The sequence below is a fragment of the Sminthopsis crassicaudata genome, chromosome 2 (assembly GCF_048593235.1).
Source record: "Sminthopsis crassicaudata isolate SCR6 chromosome 2, ASM4859323v1, whole genome shotgun sequence".
Lineage (NCBI taxonomy): Eukaryota > Metazoa > Chordata > Mammalia > Dasyuromorphia > Dasyuridae > Sminthopsis > Sminthopsis crassicaudata.
In genome coordinates, this window is record NC_133618.1 from 55940284 (window position 1) to 55948879 (window position 8596).

General features: G+C 33.9%; 1 pseudogene; it reads right to left on the reverse strand.

Moving 5' to 3' along the window:
- Window positions 1-6148: 6148 nt before the first annotated feature.
- Window positions 6149-6814, reverse strand: LOC141552633 (transcription factor A, mitochondrial-like; annotated as a pseudogene).
- Window positions 6815-8596: the final 1782 nt, after the last annotated feature.

An 8596-nucleotide genomic window follows, 5' to 3' on the forward strand; every position in this document is an offset into this window, starting at 1 on the left:
AAGTTTTAAGACCTCCACACACAGCCTGAAATTTAAATTAAATTTCTGTTTCATTCCTGACTCTCCTGTCTCTAGCCTGTGTTGTCCGGCTCCTGAGACCCATAGGTTAGAGGCTCCTTCTTTATAGTTGACAGCCTTTTTAGGCTATGATTTTTCCTAGGTCTCAGTTTGTCTCAGGCAACACTTGAACATTCAGTGGTAAAGTAAAAGATAGCCTACTCAAAAAAAAAAAAAAAAAAAAAAAAATCAAACTGGCAAGAGAAGACCCTTGGGGCCAGAAAAGAAAAACAAAGTAAAATCTACCAACAAAATGACTAACAGTTTATACAACATTCCACCCCACTCCAACAAAAAAAGACAATTTTTTTTTCTTTTCAAATGAAATATTTGCAAGGTTCTTAGCAGAGTGACTAGACATTATATAAATGCTATTCTTTTCCCTTTACCCCTTCTTTTAGGTCCAAGATTGGTCACAACCATTCAGCTGAATTCTAATAACTCTTATTATTTTAAAATTTATGTTTTTATAGTTTTTGTATATATTATTTATTCTACTTACCTCATACACATCTTATACAAAAGCTCTTACAGGAAATGATCTGTATATTTTGAAGGAACTATTTTTTATTTTAAAATTCTTGTTAATTTTTGTCTTAATAATAGCTAACATTGAAGTGTGCCTACTGTGTCAGAAATAGTGCTAAGTTTTTTGCAAATATTATCTAAAGTGATCCTCACAAAAACCCCATGAAGTATGGTGATCTCCAGATTTTTTTGGTTGTTATTGTTGAGGCAATTGGGGTTAAGTGACTTGCCCAGGGTCACACAGCTAGGAAGTGTTAAGTGTCTGGGATCACATTTGAACTCGGGTCCTCCTGACTTCAAGGCTGGTGCTCTATCCACTGCGCCACCTAGCTGTCCCTATTCCCTATATCTATTTTAGATAAAGAAAATGATGCAGAGAAATTGAGTTATTTTTCCAAAGTCACATAACTAGTAAGTATCAAAAAGTCAAATCTGAGTTCAGGTTTTCTTGACTCCAGATCCAAAGCTCTATCCATTGCATCACTTAGCTGTCTCTGAAGTTAGTAAGAGGGAAAAACAACAACAACAACCATAATAAATAATGTAAGTCAAAAACCAACATTATTTCTTAAAAAAAAAAAAAAAAAAAAAAAAGTCATTTTGTAGGTAAATCAATAGCAATGGAAAGATGTATGGTAGGCATAAATAAGTTGTAGAAAATTACCAAAGGAATGATATAAATGATCATAAACAATCTCAGCCAGGCCATACGTGAGTACAAAAAGAAGTGGATTGATCAATCATGCAGCAAGATTGCTAGACATGAGATGAATAGGCTAAATGCTGCACCAATATCCAGGAAATGTGAACAGAATTAAAAGAAGGCCTTAAACATGATGGATGCAGCCTCCATGTGGGATCTGAGGAAAGAGGGGGGATAATGATCTTAAAAATGAGAAGCTGTAGTTGAGTTATGATTGAATTGCAATGGCAAGATGGAAATAACCATACCAATGAGGTCCATGCAGTTGTTGTTCAGTCTTTTTTCAGGCAGTCTGACTCTTTGTGATCCCATTTGTGTTTTTCTTGGTAAAGACACTGGAGTGGGTTCCCATTTCCTTCTCCGGATCATCTTACAGATGAGAAACCTGAGGCAGTGACTTGCCCAGCATCACACAACTTGTAATTATCTGAGCTCAGATTTGAACTCATGAAGATGCGTCTTCCTGACTCCAGACCTGGTGTTCTGTGCACTACGGCACCACTTTTCTACCCAGATCCACTCAAGTATGATGCTAAAGCCAATATTTTTTATAGCATATTAAGGCTTACAAAACTCCTTCTTTACAACAACCTAGTGAGCAAGGTAATATGAGCAGTCTTAATCTTCATTTCACAATTGCTGAAAATGAAGACCATGAGATTGCCTCAGAATAGTACAAATGGTAGGTATCCAAAGTCTTTTAAATCTTCTCTTCTGACTATCCTGTACCACCTCTAAGTCAGTGGAATAGAAGGAAACAGAATGGAAGCCCACAGGAGAATATTATGAAATTTACAAGCCAACAGTATTTGCAGACATAAGGTTATGCAGAAGGAAGCCCACATTTCTTCCAGCCCCATGATTTTGGACAAAAGTCCACAGGTGTACAATACATCCCCATTTCTAGATTGCCTATTTTTTCCTTCAAAAAGGATTCTAAAAACTCATAAGAGTCATTTTGGAACTTCTTCAGGAGCCTATGCTATATGACTTGCATGAAGTGCTTACAAATGTTTTTTTAAAATAATTTCCTATTAAATTCAGAAGGAAGTGTCTTAAGCATCACATTTCCTGATGTTCCATGAAAATAGGAACACCCCATTTGTCTACTATAGTTTAAGAAGGAATAAATATTTTCTCCATTTTTTCAGAATTATATGTGCATTTGTTAGAATGGAAGGCACTTAAAAGCAGGGGCTGCCTTTTGGCCTGGATCTGTATTCCACAGTGCCTGGCACATAAATGGGCAAAGAAGTTAATGATGTAGTGTGAACTAAAGAGCCCTGCATTGAGGCCTAAGACACCTAATTTTTTTCTTTCATTTTTTATATTCTAAACATAAATATAATACAAGAAACCAAGAAAATAAACATGTCCATGTATACAACAAAACACAGAGCATTCAATATAAAACCCTGAATTTCCATTTTGGACTGTTTATTTAAAAAAAAATCTATGCAACAAATATTACACTTTTTAACATCTATCCAGGTTTTTCTATGTTTCCTTCTGTTTTTTTTTTCTCTGCTAAGCTCCTTTTTTTTTTTTTTCCGGTCTTCTCCCTGTCTGAGAGGAAGCTTTTCTTTGGAAATGGGTAACATATTCCTTCATAGGTCCAAGTATTTTTGTGATTTTCTAAAATCAACCAGCTCATCATTTCTTATAGCACAGTAGTATTTCATCGCAATCATATGTCACAATTTATTTAACTCTTCCCAATTGAAGGGCATCTATCATTTTAACCAAAGTCATAAGATAATATCTCAAAGTTGTTTTAATTTGCATTCCTCATCAAAATAATGATTTGGGACATTTTTTCATATAATTACATATAGTTTTATTGATTCATCAAAAAACTGCATGTTCATAGCCTTTGATCATTTATTAATTTGGAAATTACTCATATTCTTATAAATTCAATAAAGTTCTTTAAATATTTGAGAAATGAAACCTTTATATAAAAGAGTGTCTACAAAATTTTCCTTATAATTTTCTGTCAAATTAGAAGAACAAAGGATAGTTTATCTCTCAGATCTGTGGAGAAGGAAGGAATCTGTGGCCAAAGAACTGGAGTTCATTATTGAACACAAAATAAATTATTTTGATTATATTAAGTTAAAAAGTTTTTGTTTAAACAAAACTAAGGCAGACAAGATCAGAAAGGAAGCAATAAATTGGGAAAACATTTTTATATTCAAAGGTTCAGATAAAGGTCTCATTTCTAAAATATATAGAGAATTGACTCAAATTTATCACAGGATATGAACAATTTTCAGATGAAGAATTAAAAAAAATTTCTAGTCATATAAAAAGGTGCTTGAAATCATTATTGATCAAAGAAATGCAAATTAAGACAACTCTGAGGTACTTTACCTCTCATATTGGCTAAGATGACAGGAAAAGATTATGACTAATATTGGAGGGGATATGGGAAAACTGGAACACTAATACATTGTTGGTGGAGTTCTGAATGCATTCAACCATTCTGGAGAGCAATTTGGAACTATGCCCAAGAGACTATTAAACTGTGCATACCCTTTGATCAGCAGTGTTTCTATTGTGCTTATATCTCAAAGAGATCTTAAATGTTTGTGGCAGCCCTTTTTGTAGTGACGAGAAACTGGAAACTGAGTGAATGCCCATTAGTTGAAGAATGGTTGAATAAGTTATGGTATATGAATGTAACAGAATATTATTGTTGTGTAAGAAACATCAGCAGGATGATTTCAAAGAGTCCTGGAGAGACTTATATGAATTGATGTTAAGTGAAATGAGCAGAACCAGGAGATCGTTGTACATGGCGGGGACAAGATTATAAGATGATGGATTCTGATGGCCATGGCTCCTTTCAACAATGAGATGATTCAAACCAGTTCCAATTATTCAGTGATAAAGAGAGCCATAGACACCCAGAGAGTGGACTATGGGAACTGAGTGTGGATCACAACATAGTATTTTCACTTTTTGTTTTTGTTGTTTGCTTGCATTTTATTTTCTTTCTCATATTTTTTCCTTTTTGATCTGATTTTCCTTGTGCAGCAAGATAATTGTATAAATATGTGTGCATACATTGGAATTAACATATTTTTATCATGTTTAACATATATTAGTTTGCTTGCCATCTGGGGGAGGGGATGGGGAAAAGGGGGAAAATTGGAACACAAGGTTTTACAAGAGTCAGTGTTGAAAAATTGTCCATGCATATGTTTTGAAACTTAAAAAACTTTAATTTAAAAAAAAAATCTGCCTTCCTTCTAATCTTGACTACATTTATCTTATTAGTAAAAGAACCTTTTAATTTAATGTAATTGAAACCATCCATTTTATACCTCACAATGTTCTCTCTTTTTTATATATTCATAAATCATTCTCCTATCCATGAGTCTGATGGGTAATATGCTCCATGTTCTTCTTATTTTCTTTGCTCTAGGTTATATAGGTATTAAGATATTGGTTCATGTTCAATTCTTGCCAGACTGCTTTCCACCTTTCCCAACAATTTTTTACCAAATATGAATTCTTATCCCCAAAACTTAAATCTTTATATTTGTCAAACAGGTTAATCATCTACTGCTATGAATGTTCATTCTGCTCCACTCAGGTACCTTTCTATTTTTTTAGTCAGTATCAGATAGGTTTTATATTTATTGCTTTGTAATGTAGTTTGACTTAATTGGAATAGCATTGAATAAATAGATTGGTTAAATAAAATTATTATTCTTATTATATTGGCTTTGCCTATCTGTGAACAATTAATATTTTTTTAATTGTTGAAATCTGGCTTTGCTTATATAAAGAATATTTTATAATTATGTTCATGTAGTTCCTGAATCTGTTTTGGCAGGTATGCATACAATCAGGTATTTTATATCATCTACAATTATTTTAAATGGGGGTTATGTCTTATTATCTCTTCTTGTAGAGTTTTGTTTGTGATTTATAAAAATGCTGATGATTTATGTAGGTTTATTCTACATTCTCCTACTTTGCTATTAATATTGTTTCAACTAATTTTTAGTTGAATCTTTAGGATTTTCCAAATGTATCATATTGTCTACAAAAAAGAGATAGTTTATTACCTCATTTCCCATTCTGATTCCTTTATGTCCTTTTTCTTTCTTTCTTTTTTTTTTTTAGAATGCATTAGAAGATTTATTCTATATGATAGGAACATCAATAGACAGAGTTGACATAATATTTTTTACTTTACCTTCCCCCCCTCAAAAAATGGAAATGTTTACAATATTTTCAGTAGGTTTTTTTTTAAGACATAAATGAAATCAGTAATTGCATGTGTATTCACTCATCATCTATGAATAACATCTCAACTAGTATTACTTAGGAATCATGACTTGCCTGGGTATTGAAATTTACCCAGATCAGCTTTTCATTCTTTAAAAATACACAACGGCGATAGCTTAGATGACAGTGGCTTTTATAATTTAAGATAATTTGAGAAAAGTAAATGCTTGTTTCCTTATTAGGAAACAAGAATACTTTCTTATCATCCAGTATCAAAAATATTTCACAGTTGATTTATCTATATCTAAGGATAAAATTAATCCCTCTTATACCTAGATGAAATTTTTTGGTATTCAGTAGCTCCAAAAGCAAATTTTATCTAAGGTACTAAGACCTATTTGTTAATAAATTATCAGCATATTATATATAATATATAATGTATATAACAAAATATATAATAAATGTATCAGCATATTGGCTGAAGTCCATCTGTTAACAAAAAGATTAATAAAAAATGTTCACCAACATTATTGTTAGAAATTGTGCTGCAATCTTAAGTAGCGAGAGACCTGATTGGTTCTTTTTTTACTATGAACATGTAAACACTAATAAATATTTTCAAGATTTTTTTTCCTGTCTGATTCCAAGCATTTTTTCTTCCCACGATTTAATCTCATTTGTATAATTAATTTTATCATTTTTTTGGCCCTATATGACAGATTTGTCCATTCTTCACTTAAAATCTTCATCATTTCCTTTGATGAAATCCCTTTTCTTTCCTTAAAGCATGCAGAAATTATAACCTGAGTGAGTTTTTTGGGGACTTTCCAAAGATGGTTAACTCTCTTTTTTCTTTATTTCCTTTCTAGCCCTTCTTCAATGCTTGTCTTTCCTTTTTTTTTTTTTTTTCTTCTCAATAGGATTAAGCTCTGCTGCCTTGGTAGCTTCTTTTTATACACTTCCTTCTGTGGTTGTGGAAGTTCCCTCCAAGCTTTAGGGAGCTTCTTAATTATCTCTGTGCTTTTCAAATCTGGATTTTGTTCTTTGAGTATGTATTGATACGCCACTGTAAAAAGAGTGTATGTAAACAAGGGCTTCTTTGGAGTATTAGATAAAGTTCAGTTTTTCATAAACCATTCTAATCCAATAGAACTGGGTTGCAATTCCAACAGCCCTCAGGCAGCAGCTGTGGAACCTTGGAGAGCAGCAGGCCCACCCAGGACCCAGGGCCCTCAGCCCTTCTTATGTTCCAGGCTGCAGCTGTACCACAGATTTCCCTGCCATGGTCCCAGCCCTGTACAATTCTCCTTTGGTGTGTATAAGTGGTGGCAGCAACAGGTCCCGAGCATGTTTGTGTCCATGTGAGAGGCGCCTCTGGTCTGTGCTTTAAGCCTTTAATTTCTTTTTCTTTTCTTACTGCTAGCATTTCCAAAATAATATTAAATAATGTTGGTGACAGTGTAATTTCCTTGTTTATATTTACTTTCTTCTTTAAGTTTTTGGATGTTCTTTTCCAATAATTTTCTCAATTTTATTGAATTGCTCTTTTTCCTCAGTCTTTCTTATTTTATCTTTGAAGTCCTTTTTAAAATTCCCCTAAGAACTCTTTTTGAGCTTGTGACCATTTGATGTTTCTCTGTGAATTAAAAGGTGGCTTCTCTGTCCCCATAGAAACTGTTTATAGTCAGGTTCTTTTTTCTTTGCTTATTAATTTTTAATTTAATTTAGTTTTATTTTATTTTAGTAACTTATTTTTGCAATCTGCCCAATCCTGGGATATGCAGAATGCTACCCCAGACCTCTGGTCCTTTTTCTTATTTTCTGAGCTCTGTCCATGGGTCCAATCTAAGGTATTTCTTTTCACTCCTAAGCCATGGCTAGGGCCCCCCAGTAAAGCATCCTGCAAATTTCTTATTCCTTGTAGGCCTTCCCTAGCCTTCAAACTTCAGTTCTCCCTTGTGCTCTGTTATTGCCCACACCACTCACTGAGCAGAGAATGTCTTTCTTGAAGCCCTTTCAAATTGTTTTAGGACAACTCCTTTACACCAACTTTTTAAATTTCTGCTGCTCCATGTTCATTTTGAGGAGATCTGTTTGTTTTGTTGGGAAAATCTGGAGGGCCTGGAATTTTCTAATCTATTTTGTCATCTTTCCAGAATCTTTTCCTAAGAGATCTAAATTCTCATCCTGATTCTGCCATTAATCTGATGTGTGATCTTGGAAGGAAGGAAGCAAATGTTTACATAACACATACTATGTGCCAGGCACTATACCAAGTGCTTAATAAATATTATTATTTTTGATCCTCACAATAACCCTGAAGGGAGGTGCTCCTTGTGCAAGCCATCTCTTCCTGTGTCTCAGTTGCTGTATCTATGTATAAGACAGAGGATGTTTTGACCAGTTCCTGGTCCTCTTGAGTGATTCATTTAGGTCCACCTCTCTTACTCCCACCCAGCACTTAAGGGTATACTTGAGATTGTCAACCTTAGTTCTGAGAGTAGCAGAAGCAATTTACTCCTTGACTACATATATTCTTTTTGTCAGTGGTGGCCATATCCTTGTCTTTCTAGGATATGAATTGATGTTTCCAACAATTCTACTAGTTCCTACCTTCATCCCACTCCAGAAATTCCTTTAAAGATCTAACAGGAACATAATTACATATAGATCTTAATCAGAATAGTCAAAAACAATCAAATCACATTAGCATAAATGTATCCAGCAAGCATAAATTCCTAGCCCATAATATTTTTTCAATTTCTTTATCAGTTTCCTGAGGACCCATAAGCCAGAAACACCAGTAGTTGATTATCCTACCCTGTTTGTTCTCAGAAGATAGCTCAATCAATTCCCATGACTTTCTGTTCCCTCTAAAGTCAAATATAAGCCTTCCCAATTCACTTCTCCAGACATGTTCTACATAACACCCTTCCTCACCCTTTTGGCCAAACTGACATTACTGAGGTTCCTCACACATGAAAATCCATCTTCTATCTCCATGACTTTGTAAAGGATTGTACCCCATGCCCAGGATGCACTCTGCCTCTTAGAATCTGTAGCTTC